This window comes from Anser anser (genome assembly GCF_964211835.1).
Source record: "Anser anser genome assembly, chromosome: 3".
NCBI classification, from domain to species: domain Eukaryota; kingdom Metazoa; phylum Chordata; class Aves; order Anseriformes; family Anatidae; genus Anser; species Anser anser.
This window is the reverse complement of record NC_139722.1, coordinates 43,275,382-43,296,316: the sequence shown is the minus strand read 5'-3', so window position 1 is coordinate 43,296,316 and position 20,935 is coordinate 43,275,382. Positions and strand designations below refer to the sequence as shown.

The window sequence follows — 20,935 nt, the reverse complement described above, 5'->3', positions numbered from 1 at the left end:
AAGACTGCCGTGCACTTTCTTTGATGGACACCAAGACTTTTAGGCTGGTAGAAGCAACCTCTGTTCTGGTATGGCTTCAATACCTGGAAGAAGCATTTCTTAGTCTCAGGATGATATAAAGAAGGGATACATAGAACTGATGGGTACAGAGGAAGAGAGGAGTAGGTAAATACACTCAGAGCTGATATGCAGTACAGCTATTATTTTTACATTTCCTCTCCCTTTGTGTTATATCGTATGCTTAGATCAGTCAATATGCTATAAAAAAGCAAACGTTAAATGAAGATATATTTGCTACAGGAATATAACCCAATCTTTCATTCTACTTTCTGAGATATAGGAGTAGGTAGTATCAACAGTCTCGCTTCATCTCTTCATTACTTTCAGTGACAATTCAAGTATTTTTATCTGGCATAGATCTTAAGAAAACAACAAAAAAGTAGACTGTGACACTGTTATACATTAGTAAATATATATGTATTTATGGAGATATGTCCCATATTACCCCCTTACTGCATGTTAGTATTGCACTATACCTTCTATTAAAACAGAATAAGAAATAATTGTTTTGGAAAGGATTATAAAGTTTCCAGTGGTGATGGACTCTACACTTCCCAAGGTAGAAGTTGTCCTTTCCTGCGTTCTTTTCAGCTGTTTCAGATTATGTCTCCAAACCATGATTTTCAATTCAAAGCTCTTTTGATAGAACATATGAATTACAGTTGTTATCACAGGAAACTCCTTTTTCTGAATAGTAACTTTAAAATTGCCCATTGCAAATCTGTAAGAACACACTCTTTGTAAAGTCGTAATCTTGTTTTATAACATAGTCATAATGGCAATAAGGAAGAGTGAAACCCGTGGTTTCCATATTATTTCAGAATCTCTTAAGAGAATTAAAAAAGGAAGAGCTAAAAAAAAAAAAAAAGTAACAATCAGAAGATTAAATCTTAAGGGTCAACAAGTGCTTCCATTCCTCTCTGAAGACTCATGTATAAAATTAAATTTTTATAGCTTCTTTTATAGTATTTTATAACTGTTTTACATTGTATGTTATACCTACTTTACACAGAGTGCAAGCAAACCACTGAATTTTAAACTATAAATTAAGTAAATATAATGAATTCTAATGTAACACAGAAATAAATTGTTACATCTTACAATTTGCATCTCATAATGATGGCCACATTAAAATTCCTTATTAATACATCTAATGGTTTTAAAAACAGTTATAATTTAAACTATTGTTATGAATCTTAGCTTTCTCATATAAATCTTTTGCATCTCATAATGATGGCCACATTAAAATTCCTTATTAATACATCTAATGGTTTTAAAAACAGTTATAATTTAAACTATTGTTATGAATCTTAGCTTTCTCATATAAATCTTCCTTGAAAAATGTAAATGCTAAATTTAGTTTGCAGAATATGTTGCATACATAATATAAAGTTCCAAGTCAATGAAATGCATTAGGGTCCTCTTCGCAGAAGTGCTAAGGGTACCATTTTCAAAAGACCCTATCATCTATATGCTTTAGAAATCTATCCCAATTTTCAAAACTAACCTAGGCATTTTAATTGGGACATCACTATCTTAAAAATTAGGTGTCTAAGTTGATCATATAATCTAAATCTCATATTAAAGGAGAGAGAGAGAGAGATTTCTCAGTAAGTCATACATCTCATCATATGATAACTATCTAGGAGAGTATATGCTTATTTCTCTGGGAGAATGGAGAGAACTTACTTCCTCTTGGAATGTAGAATCATTAACCCTCTTTTGGTCTTAGGTCAGTCCTTTCTGGGTTGGAAGGTGGGGGACGCAAGTTGCAGCTGGATATAACGCTGTTCTGGAAAACAGAAGAATCAAATCCAAATCCCTTCTGTGTTTGATTTAGATTCTTATCTTCAAGTAAGAGCCTAACAACTAAGCCATAAGGAGGCATTCAGAAATGAAGCTCTCTGTGCATCCCAGAGTGAAGCTTAAATACTTGACTACTGCAGCAGACCTGACCAAGCTATTCTGGCTGTGGAGGTGAACATCCTCACTCTATAGCACATCACAGAATAAAGCAGTTTCATGTGAGGGCCTGGAGATGGTGTAAATCTCTACTTCAGATTTTCAAACAAAACACATTTTAATTAGTGATATTGTAAATCAATAATTTCAGCTACTTGTCAAATAGAGGTTCTTCCTCTAACTCCATGCCAACTCGCAAAGCTTAGACAAAATTGGCGATGGGGTCTGAGTATGCAGGTAGCACAAGGAAAATCCATTTGGATTTGAGGATCCTATGAGGAGGTGCTCCAGGCACTGGAGCAGAAGTTTCCCTGCGGCCTGTGGAGAGGCCCCTGGTGGAGCAGGCTGTCCCCCTGCAGCCCATGGGTCCCACACGGAGCAGATCTCCACGCTGCAGCCCGTGGAGGAGCCCCTGGTGGAGCAGGTGGATGTGGCCTGGAGGAGGCTGCGGCCCATGGAGAGCCCCCGCAGGAGCAGGCCCCGGGCCGGAGCTGCAGCCCGTGGAGAGGAGCCCACGCAGGAGCAGGGGGTCTGGGGGGAGCTGCCGCCCGTGGGGGACCCGTGCTGGAGCAGTTTGCTCCTGGGGGATGGACCCCGTGGTACGGAGCCATGTGGGAGCAGTTCTTGAGGAGCTTCTGCCTGTGGGCAGCCCCCGCAGGCTCAGTTCGGGCAGGACGGCATCCCGTGGGAGGGACCCCACGTGGAGCAGGGGCAGAGAGGGACCGTGAAGGAGCGGCAGGGACAAAGCATCAGGGATTGACCACAGCCCTCATTCCCCTGAGACGCTCGGGGAGAGGATGTAGAAGAGGGTGGATGGGAGGGAAATGTGTTTTTAGTTTGTTTTGAGTTTCTCACTGCCCTACTGCTATTAATTGGCAATACATTAATTTTCCCCATACCAAGTCTGAGACAGTAATCAGTGAGCGATCTCCCTGTCTATTTCTAGAAGTGCCTAAAGATCAAATGTTTTCTGTTTATGCCACAGTCAGTTAACCTGCCAGGGCAATTTTCTAAATTTTCTGGGTACTGTTCATTAATTTACATTCATACCTTCAAATTCTGCCTTGTCCATACCTTGCACTTGCTTTTCAAAATAAGAAAAAAAATTATATTAAATTAATTTTAAATTAATTAATTAAAATTTTAAATTAAAAATGAAAAATTTTAGAGATTGTTACACAAGGTGCTTTTAGGTGCCCTAGGAAAATGCAGAGTTTCTAGTCATTCAAACAGTTTCTTAATTTTCATAACAACAGGTTTACTTAAAATGTCATGTACAATAAATAAATATTAGGGAGAATGTAAATGTTAGCCTTTTAGGGTTTTGATATGTTTGAAAACCGTATCCAATTAAACCTCCATATTTGCAATTCTTTGTCTTAATAAAGTTGCCGTGGGTGTTTTCTGCTATTTACACCATGAAAACAAGGAGAAACAGCATGATTATTTTCAGATTTGTGTTTAGATTTTTTTTTTTCACATCATAATCACATGAGAAAACTGCTTGAATGTATTCAATATTAAAATCAGAAAATAGTTTTTAAAGGAGAGAAGGTAATTAACTTCCCTTTTTAATGATGCTTCTAATTTAGACTATGCATGAGATGTATCATAAGTGAGAGAGATTTTGCAGGAAAAGACTGTTCTGTAGCTAAAGTACCAAACTCAGAATCAACAGTTTGATTCTGTTTTCACGTCTTCAGCAGACTTGCTGTGTGACCTTAACCAAATTATTTAATTATTCTGCTCCACAGTTTATCTATAAAATTGAAATAATGACGGTCAGCTTGCTGAGAGGTTGTGAGGATTATTTAATATTTATATCTTCAGACAGAACAGAGTTAGAATTATAGCATATTGTGAATGGTTAACATTATTTTGCTATTACCAAACTCTCAGATAGTAGCCTGGCTATTTTATTGTAGAAAAATATTATTTTTTTATAGTCTTGCATCTGACAACTACTCTTCCTGAAATGTGTTAAAAAACAAATGTAAAGTTCTTCTCTTGGCTCTTAAATCTAATTAATGCCCAAAGTACTCCCAGAAGGGGCAGAGAACAGTACTGTGCAAGTCTACCTTTGTTGCTCCCACCTGCCAGTTCTGCAGAAGGATGAGTATCTTCCAGATAATAAATATTTACCACAATCCAATAGTTAAAACAAACACCACCACCACCAACAAAAAAGAAACCAAACCAAACCCAACCAAACCAACCAACCAACAAAATCCAACACAGAAACACACAGTACATTCACTACAGGCTTATAATGCAGTTCCTGGAGATCAAAATAAATAAATAAATAAATAAACTAAACACTGCTTCTGGCCAGAGCTGGCAATTATACTTACAGGCAACAGACAAGATTTGTTTTGAAGGTGATGGGCTCCTGAAGTACAGATCTGTCCAACACAGCTGCTGAATCTGGCTACCCCAGATGTTATTCTATGCAAACCTCTCAGTCAGCAGTTAAAAGAAGGCTGCATATATACCCCAAATGTGTATGAAATGTACTCTAACTGATGCTGATGAATTGTTCAGCAATTACACAGCAATATTAATGATGTAAAAGTACTGCCATTTTAAATCAACAAGTAATTGCTAGCAAACGTCTCCAAAAATTTTCAACATAGTTGTATTCAATATACTGAGTTAAATGGCCTTCTTAATTCAAACACTTTCTTGACATTATTGGCTGTACTTTGCGGATTATTACTTTGAACTGGAGTGTGCTGATAAAGGTCTTCAACTTCTTCAAATATCTGATGCAGCTGAGCAAGCTGAACTTCCCACCTGATTGATTTATCAACACAAGCTAGAGGAAGGTGGCATGTACCCTTTCTGGTATTAAAAGGGATGGAGACACTGCATGGATGATTGCTATCCCCGTGAACATACCCTAAGATGAGTCCTGCATACAAATACGTGTTCCTTACCACAGGCATGGCACACAGCAAAGCCCAGGTTAGCTCACAGCTCAGCTATGGTGTGCTCCCGCATATGTGCGAGGAAAAGTGATTTTAACTGTAGTGCTGAGGCACAGCTTGGAGAACTAAGAGCTCATGCAAATACTTTGGAGAAAAAAGAGAAAGCAAAATTTCATTCTTTCTTGGCAAGGCACCCAACAGATTTAGAATAGATGATACTGAAATGCAGTGATTTTAACTCTTATGTCTGAGGATGATGCCACTAAAAAGCAGCTATTATCAAAGGTAGCTTAATATGAAATTTTTACAAATGGTTCATTTGTAAGAAAGAGGTCCCTGGTGAAAGGAAGGTTACTCAGATAAGCTGTGACACCATCTGCCATAGTTTTTCACCCAGAAGTAAAAGGCATGAATTAGCCTATGATCTTACAGTGATGCTACAAGCAAAGATTACGCAATGTGAAACAAGCAATCTGTACAGTTCTTGAAGCTTGATGTCCAACAAAGTCCCAATAGAATAAACTGTCTAAAATGACCTTTCTTATTTCCTCACTTTCTGTGAACACTGTGACAATATAAACACAGATCATTTAAAATACCCTAACCCATATAAACACCAGGTACAGGAAAGACTTTTCACTTTTGGCTTGAATCTCTCCTGATATTTTACTTATCTGTATTACCTTTGGGGTCAGAAGCTTTGTTTCTGAATAACCCTAGAGCCTGCCTTGCTATAAACAAGCATTAAGACCCCTACCTGACTGGGGAAGCTTGTGTTTCTTCGTCTCGATGAGCAAATGCAAGACTCACAAGTTCCACAACACAAAAAATAAGAGCAGGAGTACCTCTGAAGCAATTTGGTTCCTGTATGACTGCTGCTCAGACATAGAATCATACATTATGCAGCCAGAAAAAAAAAAAATCACACAAAATTTCCTTGAGTTTTACTCACATAGAATAGAAATGAATGGGATTTGAGTGTAGCTAAATTCTCTACAAAGCGTTATTCTGACTCATAACAGCCAGAAAAGCCTGATCTGCTGATTCAAAATAAAAGCAAACTCCCCAAATAATTATTTTAAAGGACAGAAAAATCTATGTGGAAAAATCTAAAGCCATTATACAAAAATAAATAAATAAATAAATAAATCTTTAACACAGAGAAAAACCTAATGTTATCTTAAAAAAAATATGTAACATTAAATAAAACCAAGGGATTAGGACACTTTCCTGTCTATGTTTAATCTGCTCTGTGGACTTTGCACAAACGTATTGTCATTAGAAGTATGAAGTGTGATGAAATCAGAAATGTTCTACACCCTGTCTATAGACTACCCCTGTCTATAGACTGAGCTGATACAAGAAGAATGCACGGTGGTGGATATACGAATCTTCTCCACCTTTCAGAATCAGGATCAAATAGAGCATTGCAAATATGAAATGATAGAAATAAATAAATAAACATCCGGGAAATAGAATAAATCCTCAGTAACACAGGTTCAAATATACTTAATGAAAATGTTGTTGCAAAGAAAATATCAGAATAAAATACTTAAGAAAGTATGGAAATTACAGCTTACTTACTTGGTTAAAGTGATGATTTAATATTTGTCAGGTAAAGTGACATGGTAACATGCAAAACTATACATAAATATTACAGTGATGAAGAAAAACAATGATTTTAGAAACAGAACCATAATCTCTTCTATCAGGCTTGAAGAGAATTACCCATTTTTTGATGTGAACATTCTTAAATTCACAAAAAAAAATAATACAGAGAGGAAAAAAAGTACAATTTAATACTACTGAATGACAGCTATGTACATCACAGCCACTGGCCATGACAAGTAAAAATATCAAATCTGAACCAATGTAGTAAATAAAATTACAAATGCTTGGAATGCAAACCAAAACCACTATTTTTGACTTACAGGTCAAAAAATTAGGATTGCCCTTAAGAGGACAAAACACATATACTTCAGACCAGTATGATTATATTTTTAACACATGTCAATTACATTTACAACCCTGGATACACATTTGCAATCTATCAGATTAATCTAACTAAATGAGTGTCAGATGTGATTAGAAGCAACAGAAGGAGGCAATGCAGTTAGAATATCAAAAAGGCACAACATGTTTAGCCCTTTTCTGCATTCTGTCTACCCAGATTTACCATACGTTTGCCATAGCTTTCTGCCCTGGACTCTAGTGAAACAACCAAAAATGAGAAATGTAAGATTTTATAGACTCATAGCCTTTCCTTCATACCCCAGCCATTTTTAACCCTTTAGATATTTCAGTTGTTGTTTAGGTCTTTTCAAACTTAAGCAGAAGGTTTTGTTTTTTAAAGGTTAACAATGTGAAAAAAAAGTTGATTTTTCTATGTTTCACTCACACTAAAAGATTTTGCTGTCATTGACTGTATCACTAAATGCCTCAGTATTGCTCTTGATTAGCCTCTGGTTTTCTCTGGATTATGCCAAATTCACCAACAACACTGAGGAGAAAGACTTCTGAATATTCCCAGCTCTTGGCTGTGCAAGGCAAGGATTTCAAGTGAGTGGTGCCTCTTACATTAAAACTGTTTGGACTGCTGAAGATGCAGGGAGGCCTGCCACAAATACATGGGGGATTTTGGAGCACAGCTCCAGGTGGTAATGGTGACACTGCATACCCTTACCTTAAAATTAAGAACATTCATTAAATATGTGCTTATAAGGTCAAAATTGTAATGCAGAAAAACATACTAAGTTAAAAAGGAATTAACATCTACTTGCTGCTACAGTGAAATGTCCCAGTTAGGGACTTTTCTGGATACCCTGGGCAGTGTCTTATAGAAAATATTGAAAATAGACAACAGCACAAAACCTGCCACCTATCTGTGCTTACCAAGGGCATTTCTTTCCACCTCCTATCCTCCAACAGAATTTTCTTACAATGTCTCTGTTTACCCCCTCAGGGAAATCCAAAGTGAGCATGTGCCTTTGCTCCACCTCATATCACATCAGCTCTCAGTCACCCACATTCTCACAAGCTCTCAGTCTGATCTCAGCTAGGAATCATTAACTCTGCTTAAACAACACTTTATAAAGATATCACTAATATAAAGTATGTAGTACACAGTCAAGGTCAAGCTGCTTAACATATGTGTTTGCTCAGGTGTTTTTGACTTTCTACCTGCAAAAGTGAGCATGTGGACTGGGCTAGCAAGTTTGGTGCTCTAAGGGATAATAAATGGAATAATTGGAGGTAAGTTTCTTCAGCTGCATCCATGGAACTGGGTTCTCAGACTGGGTTTTTAACATTTTTTTTTTCATTTTTTTAGAGACAAATTTAATTTTTCTTCTGAAAATATTAACTAATATGTAGATAAAAGACATAATGTTAGAGGACATTGCATTACCTGAGAAATAACGAAATACGTGTAATTTGCATCTGTACTGTAAAACATATGTAGAAAAGGGTAAAGTTAAGACTGCAAATGGAAGTTTTCATTTTCTGATGAGTACAACATTATAACAAGCTATGTTATTGCATATCACCAGAAAAATTGTCACACTTTTTTTTTTTTAAATGTTTGTAAATACCATGCACAGAAAATTTACATTATATGGAAATCATAAATACTTTGTTATATCCAAAATATTTTATTATAAATTCCACAGTTCAGTGGAATTTGCCTCACACTTACGTGTTAAAAGTGATGACTTATGTAATAGATGATGCACAGAGCCTACTCTATAACTGAGTTTAGGTGGCTCAAACTTCTTTAGCATTTTGCAAGAAACACATGGGCATAGGAGCCTTTCTTTTACAGAAGCATGTGTGCTTGGATGAACAACTCAGTTATAGTTTCTATAATAATAAGGAAATTAACATATATGTTGGTAGGTTCCTGCAATAACCCATCTGAACAGAAATTTGACTGTATTTGCATCATGAAGATTCACATACACATGGAAAATTTGCCACAAGGAATATTTTGTCTGAACCAAGATAAAAGAATGCAGCAAAAGATAAGAAGAAAAACAAAGACAGCAGAAATAAGATAATGTATTTAAGTATGCATGTCCAAGCTGTTTTAGAAAGCTTAAAATAGATTTATATCGGACATCTGGTTTGCTCTTGAATTTATGTCAGAGTACTTCTTTCCAAACATTGTGTCCTTAGGTCTTGACGGGAAGAGAATCGGATCAACTGGCTCAATATGGATCAACTTCAGGAATCTGTTGTAGGATTAAGAGGCTACCTCAGAGAAACTTCAAAGATGTCTGCCTCCATAGCAAAAGAATAAATAAAGATGGACATGGTCCAAGGTGATGTGATGTGCAATGTCAAAAACACAATGGCTGACCGTGATGTGGTGGGAAACAGGACAAGAAAGTAGAGCTTCAGAACAGAGAAAAGCATACTATAATAACTGACAAGACTATTTTGGCAGATGCATTTTTTATAAGCAGAAGAGTGCAGTGAGAAGACTGGTTAAAAAACCAGGAGAGTAAATAACAAAAATCAGTTGTGGGTTTTAGTAGCAGTGGCAGGAAAACACACTGTAAACCACTTTGGAGGAATAAGTGGCCAGAGATGGCCTTATGGCAACAAAGTAGAAGGAGGAACTGAAAATTTTCTTCAGTGAGTTAAATGGTCACTCTTTTCTACAAGGTGTGCGTTGTCTGAGCACACTGCAAATATTTCCTTATGGCAGACCAGTCTGAAGGTGGGAAGGAGTGGGTCATCCGTATAAGAGAAACATAGCTTCCCTGTGCCTGTGCACTAAACCAATCACTACTTCTCCTCAGTTTATTCCCTTTCCTTTCCAGTGTACCATACAATTGTTCTATTTACCAAGTATTTCCCAACATGGTCTACATTTCCCTATGATGATTTCTATTTGCTCAGTACTTACTGAATCCCCTAAATAATCAAAATTCTTTAAATCGAATCATATTATTTATTAGCTTAGTACTTTGTGAGTAGACAGCTAACTTTGCACATAGCCTCTGAGATGTTAGAACTTGTGAGGACACTGTCCTGGCTGCCATGAAGGTCAGCATTATCTTTTCTCTTTTTTTCTGCAGTGTGGGCATGACAGTGAAGGTGTTCTAACCTTGTTCCTTTGAATGAAGGGATTTTCTCTATAGGGTTTGTCCTATTTGAGCACAGGTGAGAAGGATGCTTTATAAAATGCATTTATGCTCAACAGGTAGAAGTTAAGGAACCTATATTACTAATCCAAGGGATGCTGCTTGTATGAATTATTTCTCAATAATTGCATTGCTCCTGAGTTAAATAATTTCCTTACCCATTTTTTTTTTCATCAGTTTTCTCCATCAAGTCACAGGTGCGTTATCTAAATGCAAAATAGCCCTAAAATTACCCTAGCATACTACAATCCCTTCCCAAACTGAAAGTTTCCATCCCAGATTATGTTTCACAAATCAACTTTCCATCCTGCAACTATTCAATTCTCTTCATTTTAAGCATTAATCTCTGAGGTGAAATCATCTTAAACACTTTTTGAAATAAATCCTACACAGGAGTTAACTTCAATTTTGTCTGCTCAGAACTCATATGTGTCTTCTGTGGATTTCTGCAGGCAGCAAAATGGCCACTTCATTCTGACTTTTCTCAGTAGCATTATGTTTTTTTCTTTCAGTAGTATGTTGATTATAATGTAACTCTCAAGGGTATTTTTATCATTATTATTATATATATATATTTTTTTTTTCTAGTGGAAGAAAAAAATGGAGGAGAGAAGAATACAGCGCTCAGTGTTATCTTTTTTAAGTAGAAAAGGGCTCAGGCAACTGCAATTTAATGCTGGAATGCCTAAATCCTACACACTGAGAACCAGGTGTAACAGTTCCATTGAAAAGTGAAAGTTGCAATATGAAGTCAAGTGTTCCCTTGAATGAATGTTCCTTTGAATGAATGAAGAGCATTTTGCAGCTATCAGCAAGTAAAACAATTTGGTGCTTAAACGAGTCCAGAGGAGGGTGAATCTACAACTCTTTTTCTGTTACAAGCAGGCACTTGGTAGTTAGTCATCTCTATTAAACTAGACTATAGAACCTGAAGCCCAGCTCCTGAACATGGCTACCAAGCTGGATGTTGACTGGTCTTTGCTTCCTATGATGGGAAGGGCACATGTCTGTTTGAGTGCAGAACTCAAGTGGAGTGAGTGGTCTCAGAAAAGCATCCAAGCCAACAAGCAGTAAGTCATTATGGAAAGATGTTGGGGAGGGGGGGGTAACTTTTCTTTTTTCCCTGTTTCAGCTTGTCAGCCAAGAATACAAAGAATAAAAGACAAAAGGAGTAAGCATGAGACCAAACCCTGAAAGGCTTTTATCTATCAAATCTTATGAGCTCAGAGCTTTGTGTTTATGACGTTCACCTGAGAAAGAGTGTCCTGGAGGTTTCCTGCCAATGTGCTTTATTTTAGGTAATCAGAAAATATATTGTTTGACCTGGAGATAATTGTAAAGATAAGAAGTAGATTCTCCCATGCATAGAGCCAGCCTAGTTATATTGCCTTAAAATGTTCAACTTGAGAGTAGAAGAAACCTTCTGCGAGGCTTGGATGCTACCTTGAATTTAGAGTAGGAAATGTTTGTTGTTGGATTTATTTTTTGTCTTCCATTTGAACCTTGTGAGTAGTCACACTAAACTCAGCAGAACTAATTATGAACTTAGCAACAAGCACATGTAAATTATTTGGAGGGCTTTGGACCCAAACTAACTACATTATCTACGTTGTCTCCAAATGACAAGCTCCCTGGATGCTTCTGGTCTGCTGAGAAAACCTGTGCAAGATTAAACTTTTTCCAACTTCATGCAAGAAAACTTTTTCTTTTTTTTTTTAAATTTATCTTGATACTATGTAAATCCTTTAGATGGGAATCAGGCTGCATGATATAAAAAACAGGACTAGTCTCTTGAGAGCTGAAAGCCCTTCTACCTTAACTTGCTAGATGTTGATCATTTCTTTGTTTGAACAGGGACAAAAAATCCCAATGAGCATCTCTGTAAATTCTAGTGTCAATTTAAATATTATTGAAAAACTGCTCAAGACTTACAAATGTTCTATTACAAAGATCACATTATACTGCATAGTGGTCTGTATTAAGAACTGAAAGTGATTCACTTTCTATAACATTTTTCACCTTTTGATTCCTATAAATTCAGCTAGCACACAAAATGAACTTTTTTTTTTAAAAAAGAAATATATGACTAATGTGAACTGCTAGTATTGTTATTACAATTATTTTTATATGTATATAAAAACCACTATCTGAACCTAGATTCTCTTTCAGCATCCTTAAGAAGAGGATTGACAGCCAATGCACATTGTCCATCAGAACAGCTGAGATCTATTTCCACCACAAGTTTTTCTCTGTTATTTTTAAAATATCAAATAATTTAATTCACCCTTCTATCTGAAATGGCATTCATCATATCTAAGATTTTTTTTTCATTTTCAATTCTTTTTGCTATTTTTGCTTTTGCTATTTCTCTGTATTTTTCTTATGTTTTCATGTTTTTATGTAACAATTATGATATAAATTTACTTAGCTCACAAAAAAAGGTTTAACGCTTTCCAACTTCAAGACATGAAATAGATTTTAACATAATTTACAGTATAAGCCAAGCATTTTGTATAAATGAGTAACTAGAATCACTTTGTGTTTCTTTACAATTCAAAATGCTGAAAAGCTGTCACCATTCCTTAATGTGCTAAGTTTCTAAAGGAACCACAACAAACATTTAGTAAATTGCATGCTGGCAGTTCTACTGAGCTGTTACTCACATGTGTAGAGTTAAGCACAGGAAAAAAATTAAGACCATAATCGTCTTTCTGTATATATTTAGAGAATATTGATCTAGAGTATTATAAGAGTAATTTGGACAATTTTGGACAATTTTTGGACAATTGGCACAATTTGGAGTCAAGTGCCAGATTTTTGTTTTGACAAAGGCAAAGCTGTCACATTACACATCTTTCTTCACACCTGCTTATTGGTACTAAAATTTTTAGCACCTTCCTCATAGAATCACAGAATCATTAAGGTTGGAAAAGACCTTCAAGATCATCTGGTCCACTGTATGAAATAAGCATCAACTTAAATAGCTGAATGTGGACAATCTTATTGTAGCTTTCTGTATATTGGGTTAAATATAATACCCAATATACTAATAATATATATTTTAAATATATAGTTGCATATAGAATGTTTCTATATGATATATATATACTAATTATATATTGTAAAATATACATGATATATTTAAAATTATCTGTGTTGAGTATCCAATGGATAAATTAATAAAGTTCCTAAAATGACAAATACATTTTTAATATAATATTATGTAAGATCATACCTCTTTTATTTTTCAACATTTTTTTTAAATGGTAATCAATTTGTATTGCTCAGCTAATTATTACAATTTTAATTAGACATTTCCTTTGACATATTGCGACTTCTTCTGGAAAGAAGGCAATGAATGATTATGATTCCGTGGTTGAGAAGGTGGATCGGACCAGATGACCTCCAGAGATTCTGTGAAAAAAAATGTAGTTTCTTTCTGGAATTTCTACTTGAATAAAGAATTCATGACCATTTCCCAAATCAAGGTTTAGAAGAATATTGGCCCAGCATTCATGTCTGTATCTTCAGTCCTTTGAAGACACCGCAGCTATGTTTAGGTAAATATGACAGATAGCAGAACAGGCTTAATAAAAATGAAAACCAGATTTGTTTGAATAGGGATTGCATGATCAGGTTACTTACTAGCAGAATGAAAACTACCCAAGGCCACAGGACCTTAGAGGAAAAACATATTCTATGCAAACAGTGAAGACAGGCTGAGCTTTATGGAAAGAATTATTATAGAATTTGAGAACTGTTGTCTCTGATATATATAGCAGCAATGTATTTCTGCTACACTTCTATAGTGCTACACATTACAAGCCTCACCTGTGTTGGCCCCAGAATTTTCATCTGTATGTATAAGGGTGAACTATATACCTCACAGCTATTGCCTGCTCACAGTTTCCTCTTATTATTCCTTAAAAACAGTAAAATGTTTTATCCACAAGACAAGTGACTTTTGCCACATTTCTCTCTCATCTACCAAAGAAGATTAATTGATGTAGCATATATTTTATATGCAGAAGACCTTTCTTGCAGAGATTTATAAAATGCTTAAATCCACTTGTATGAAACTTTTCTCTGAAGTGAAATGCTCTTAATATTGCAAAAGTGCAGTGCCAAACAACAGATACCTGTCCTTTTGTTAGTATGTCATTCACTTAGAAGTGATTTATGCCACCAAAAGAATGATAAAGCTGGTGCAGTCTGTAACACTTACCCAGACAGCATAGCTACATTGCAAAAAGGATATTTTTCTGTGTATACGCACAGGATTTAAAGTATTCCACCTCTATAAAAACTGTAAAAGAACCTTTGTGTTACCTGACACTACTGTACTACCAGAAGTTTTAGAGTAGGCCCTATAGAAGATTCCTGAGTCAAATACATGAATGGATAATTATAATACATAATGGGTAAGGAAAGGAGGTTATCCATAATAAAAAATATCAAAATGTTCCTTAAACTTCTCCAGAAAAATATCCATTGGTATTTCATTATAGTCTGGCAGCGAAGGATGAGAAAGAGAAAGAGGAGTAGTGAAGAAGAATGAATAAATACAGAAACACTTAACACTGAATTAAAAGCAAAAACAAACAAACAAACAAAACTATTGCTTTTTAAAAATGACAACTTTTGAAATTACAAATAGTTTCAAGAAATGCTCGTTTAGACTTCTTTGTTTTCATACTGTTCAAGTCTCATTACCCCTTCATAAACCAAGATTATCACTTTACATTTCTGCCAGAAGTTAAGAAAGCAAAGTAAAAAAAAAAAAAAAACGTAAAACAAAAACCAGAATAGTCTCACTAGCACCATGTGTATTTTCCTATAGAACTGAAAATTACAGAATCATAGAAAGATCATCTAGTCCCCTGACCCACCCCCTGCCGTGCTTTGGGCAGGGACACTTTCCACTAGATTAGGTTGCCCAAAGTCCTATCCAACCTGGACTTGAACTTTTCCAGGGATGGGGTGTCTGCAGCATCTCCGGGCAACCTGTGCCAGTGCCTCACCACCCTCATAGTAAAGAATTTCTTCCTAATGTATAATCTAAATCTATCCTCTTTTATTAGAAAACCGCTACTCCTTATCTTATCACTCCCTGATAAAGAGTCCCTCCCCATCTTTCTTGTAGGCCCTCTTTAGGTACTGGAAGGCTGCTATAAGGTCTCCTCAGAGCCCTCTCTTCTCCAGATTCTCTCAGCCTGTCTTCATAGGAGAGGTGCTCTAGCCCTTTGATCATCCTTGTGGCCCTCTTTTGGACTCACTCCAACAGGTCCATGTCCTTCTTGTGCTGGGGGCCCCACAGCTGAATGCAACACTCTAGGTAGGGTCTCATGAGAGCAGAATAGAGAAGGAAAATCACTTCCCGCAACTTGCTTGCCACGCTTCTTTTGATGCAGCCCAGAATACAGTTGGCTTTATGAGCTGCAGCTGCACACTATAGGCTCATGCTGAGTCTTTCATCCACCTACACCCCCAAGTCCTTCTTCACAGAGCTGCTGTCTATACCACGCATTGCCCAAACTGTATTCATGGCTTGTCTACTAAACCCTCCCTGTCTGCTACCTTTAAGCTATTGAGAACTGCTCAGATGGAAGCAGGTAACTACAGAGATTAAGCGTGATGAGAGTCAGTGCTGGGACAACCATTGTCTTATTTTCTCCAAATTTCTTTACAAGAAAAGAGACTTTTTCTGTAAATTTACTCAGAGAGCCAAAGCCCACAGAAATAAATAACTGAAATTGTTTTTACATCAGTTTCTGTGGAATGTCAATTAATGGTTCAAAAACATCAGAAGACAGGTTGTGGTGAACAATTGTCGTGTGGAAGTACATTGTGAAAGGTGATGATCTCTTATGGTCTCTTACATATTCTTTTTTTTTTTTTTTTGACAAAAAACACAAGTGGAGAACTACATGGAGTTCAAATTAATATGATTTCCATGGCTTCTCTAAAAATTGTTCATCAGTGACTCTGTGGCTTTTCATATGAACATTTAGGCTACAATACTAAAAAGTGAGCACCTGCTTGTCATTTTGCATTGCAAAGAGCTCCATTGATTTAGTGAGTTAAGCCAAGTCTCTGAGCATACCTTTGCAGGATCAAAGCTCAGCTGCTTCAAATTTCAAACAATAATAACATGACATGTCTAGGTCTAACATCTCTTCTGCTTCAACAATCTATTTCTGTAGTTGTTTTTGTTAAGTACCCTGGTTTTTATCCTACCTCCAATAATTAAATTTTAGTTCAATCTCATGCTTATTTAGAGATTTATTTTTTTTTTTTTTAAAGAAAGCCAAAGTTAACTACATTTTGTAACTGGTTTTTACAAGAAAACATAGAATGAGCAAAAGAGGTCAAAAGCTTTGCAGGCAAAATAAAACCAAAACAAGTTAGCGAGCAGTACAGAAAACTTGAGACGTAATTAAGATGTGCATAAGAAATCTTAGAATGAAACTAGAAAGACAGAAATGGTTTTCCACAAAATTAAGTGCCTACAAACTGCACAATGGAAAGATTGCCCAGCTATTTCAACTTAGAAGCTAACATAGCTATTTCTCAAAACCTGAAATAGATCTGTAACTAGACAGAAGTAATGGAGTACTTCTGTTTCCTTGTTTCTTTCTAACACAGTCCAAAGTTCAGAAAACCCAATGAGAATTACATGCCCTAGTTTTTAAATCATTTGGAGGAACCTTACCACATGACTTTCTCACTCTTTATTCCTTTCATTTAGACCTGCTTTGTGTGTTCATACCATACTGGTTTGCTAGGCAGAAAAGTCATTATCTTGAAAACTTACTTTCTGATTTGGGAGCTTTGCTTTGTAGCAATAGCAGGTACAGTAACTTTGTAGATGCAGTAGTCAAACTTTATGTCAGGAACTCATGAATCAGTTTGAGCAGGCCTGTCTATGATGGAAGTTAAACTGCTGATTAGTTACAGATGAAAGTGAACTTTATTGGCTTGCATAGAATCTAATAGCTTAGAAATGTCCAATAAATCCCCAGTTTATGTAACGGCTGTAATAATATAAGGTAGGTTAATCTTGTCTCTTTTTTATTCGAATCAGCCTTCACCTTGATTATTAGCTTGGAGAATGTAATGTGCAAGAGAGACAGTCTTAGTGCTCTTGGTTCCCAGTGCGAGAGACCAGAGTGACCTGTAGAACACGGGAGAAGAAATTGTAAAGTCCCTCTCAGTCTACATAGGTCTGACATGTAACATTCTCAGTTTAAATGTATTTTCCAGAGAAGTTAGTAGCTACACTATTAACCATTTATGAATTAAAATTCTGAGAAGCTATTTTTTTTCAGTCGGCTGAGTTTGAGCATTCTTACATCCTTTTTTCCTTTTCCTTTTCCTTTTCCTTTTCCTTTTCCTTTTCCTGTTCCTGTTCCTGTTCCTGTTCCTGTTCCTGTTCCTGTTCCTGTTCCTTTTCCCTGTTAATAACAACTGCAGCAATACTAAACATCAAATCTCAGCCTTTTTACTTCCATGTTGTTTGGAGCTACTTAAACAATTGCAAGAATTACTTTGAAGAACCAACAAACAAACAAACAAAAACAGCCCACAAACCCCCAAACAGAAACAAAACCCACAAAAAATAATGAAACTATTTTTCTTCCATTTTTATCCTTGGAAATAGCTAACCAGACTTGGTCTCAAAATTATCATAAATCAAACACTTAATACAGAAAAATCATGGTCAGATGACTGAAACTTTACCACATGGCAAGGAACTGAGAAAAGGATCTTGTGTCTGAATATATCACATATTAGCTCTCCCTATAGAATAATTCAGGTTGGAAAGGACCTCTAAGGTCATCTAGTCCAACCTTTAAACCTATAATAACCTATCATAAGTGACACGGCCTTAAGAGTCTAGAAGAGGACTTTTAAGCCATTGCTTCACTTTTTTTTTTTTTTTTTGTCTTCAGAAGACATTGTCAAAAGTCATGGGAGGTGGCACTGATTGCTTTTGTGTTATCCAAGGTATCGTCTAGAATAAATGAGCTAAGTACTTGGGTGAATAGCATTCTTTTTCAGATCCTGCCTTCTGCCTCCTATTTTTGGAGATCCATGCACTATTCCAGATGGTGAATAATCTTCATAAAATAAGACAATAAATCATAATCAGAGAAAAATACTACATTATGAGATTGAATTGGAACGGGTTTCCTATGTCTAATGATCTTCTAGCTGTGCTCCATGTTTTGGAAATACCTGTTCGTCCACAATATATTTCTCCTACTATTGCCTAGCACTAAGATTAGCAGCATTTTTGTTTCTCCAGCTGCTCTGCTGCCTAGCAATTAAATACAACTAAAGACAATTACTTACTTTATAATTTGTGTATGTAACTGGGCTGTCTTACCATTATTTGTTTCAAACTGTGCATGATCATCTTTATTATCAAACACAATATGGAGGAAAATTTGTGGTGGCACAGAGAAATATATTTGAGTAAATACTATAGACATTAATAGAAATCACACAGCTTGATCTATTTAAAGCTTGCTGGAATTTAAGTACTGAAATATTCTAAAGAAATGATTAGGAAAACAGGATAATTCCAATCAAAGTAAATTCCATACGTCAGATGCTTATTTTTATTTATATACCTTGAGGCCACTAATGAATATTCACCCACTTCATTTCTGTCAAGACAAAATCAATTTCTGTTGTATCAATTTTGTACTATTGTCTGAAAAGTCTTTAGCTTTCTTTCAGGATAATAGTGCTTTATGGATGACTGTTTCTTTATTTTCCTTATCCACTGAGAACTTTCCAAATTTTGTGTTGAGTGAGTCAGAGGTCCTTTGAGAAAAATAGTATGTGATCATGTAATTAAAGACTTAACATGCACATTCACATCAGGGTAGACTGAAGACTGACAAACAGCATTGATTCTGGCATTTCCTAACTCACATTGTTTTGGCTTTGTAACCCAAATAATATTCTTCAGTATATTTTTTGTGGGTCAAGAACTGATTTACGTGAGTGAACATTTGTAGGAGGTGTGATTCAAATAAGAAAACAATAGTCTGGACTAAATTTGAATGTTGCACAACTTCCAAAGATGGTCATTTCGTTGTGCAACACATTGATTAACTTTTCCTACTTCAGTCTCAAAATGTCTTAGCATGATGTCATGATGTTACTTTATATCTTTTTGTGGCTTTAAGGCAACTCCTCTGCTCTTCACCATAGTATGTAGTTATTTATCTTCATCCCAGATGTATTTATCTCTGGCTATATATATATATATTCTTCTTACAACTTAAAGAAATGACTTGATTGAATTTACAATTTAGTCTACAGTAGAGTAGTGTTTGAACTTCATGGTTTAAAGACAAGGTGATAACAAATTTGGAGGGAGTCATATGCTGTTACTCAGATTTTTTTTGGTAGATGAGAGCCAATTTGGTGCATATTGCAGCATTGTGAAGTAAAAAAAAATAAAATAAAAAATATCTGTGGAAGCTAGATCCTAAGAACTGTATAATCTCCCACTTATCCTTCAGCTGCTCTATTGAAGTTCAACAAGGCTAAGTATTGGGTCCTGCGCTTTGGGCACAACAGCCCCATGCAGTGCTACAGGCTGAGGTAAGAGTTGCTGGAAAGTTGCCTGGTGGAAAGGGACCTGGGATTATTGGTCAATATCTGGCTAATCATGAGCCAGAAGTGTGCTCAGGTGGCCAAGAAGGCAAACAGCATCCTGGCTTGTATCAGGAATAGTGTGGCCAGCACGACTAGGGAACTGATTGTCCCTCTGTACTCGGCTCTGGTGAGACTGCACCTCGAATACTGTGTTCAGTTTTGGGTCCCTCACTACAAGAAAGACATTAAGGTGCTGGAGCATGTCCAAAGAATGGCAATGAAGCTGATGAAGGGTCTAGAAAACAAATTTTATGAGGAGCAGCTGAAGGAGCTGGGGTTGTTTAACCTGGAGAAAAAGAGGTTCAGGGGAGACCTTATCACTTTCTACAATTACCTTAAGGAGGTTGTAGCGAGGTGGGCATCGGTCTCTTCTCCCAAGCACCAAGTGATAAGACAAAGGAAATGACCTTGAGTTGCGCCAGGGGAGGTTTAGGTTGGATATTAGGAAAAAATTCTTCACTGAAAGGGTTGTGAAATATTGGAACAGACTGCCCAGGGAAGTAGTTGAGTCACCATCCTTGGAGGTCTTAAAAAAAAAAAAATGTAGATCTAGACATGGTTTAATGGTGGACTTGGCGGTGCTAGGTTAAAGGTTGGACTAGATGATCTTAGAGGTCTTTTCCAACCTAAATGATTCTATGATTCTATTGGGTCTATCCTGTTTTGCATGAACTGAGGCCTTCTCTGATAAGAAAATCTTGTTCAGTTCTCATGACTACTCCCAGCAACTTGATGGATGATAACTGAATATGAGTTCATTACTTGTGAACATATACCAGGATATGATTTTTTGTCTGCTGCCATTCTAAGATTACTTTTGAGACTGCAAAATTCTTAATAAACTAAGTGGGAAAACAGAAGTATACAGGCAATTGTACAAATAAACCCAATATACTGGGTCAAAAAGTATGACATATTTACCGTAGTTTTTAACACTGTGTGAAACAAGCAACAGTTACAAGATTCAGAGAATGAAGCTCCATCTTTTTCTTAGCACCTGTAGATTTCTAAAGCAACAATGCTGTAATAAAGACAAAGGTGCCTGTCATCTGTTCTATTTTATGAAGATTATTTGTTGCCTTTGTAACACTGGAAACTTTCCAGCAAATGTTCCAGCAAATTTGAGCACAGGAACAATCAGGTGCAAGGCATATGACCATTATT

At 36.2% G+C, this 20,935-nt stretch overlaps 1 protein-coding gene and 1 long non-coding RNA gene across 6 annotated transcripts in view; one reads left to right on the top strand and one right to left on the bottom strand.

Moving 5' to 3' along the window:
* The window catches only part of FUT9 (fucosyltransferase 9), a 119,430-nt gene that overhangs the window by 31,974 nt on the left and 66,521 nt on the right, over positions 1 to 20,935 (bottom strand). Inside the window, exon 2 of one of the 5 annotated variants that reach the window (XM_083828042.1) lies at positions 1,750 to 1,852. The exons of 3 other annotated variants lie outside the window; for them this stretch is intronic. The gene's annotated coding sequence lies outside the window, so the exon portion shown is untranslated. The remainder of the gene's footprint in view (positions 1 to 1,749; positions 1,853 to 20,935) is intronic. One more of the 5 variants, XM_083828041.1, reaches the window with a different exon arrangement.
* LOC310896135 lies at positions 7,061 to 10,663 on the top strand. Its single transcript, XR_014581218.1, has 4 exons — positions 7,061 to 7,184; positions 7,409 to 8,201; positions 8,844 to 9,013; positions 9,123 to 10,663. It is a non-coding gene; the product is annotated as an uncharacterized lncRNA (long non-coding RNA).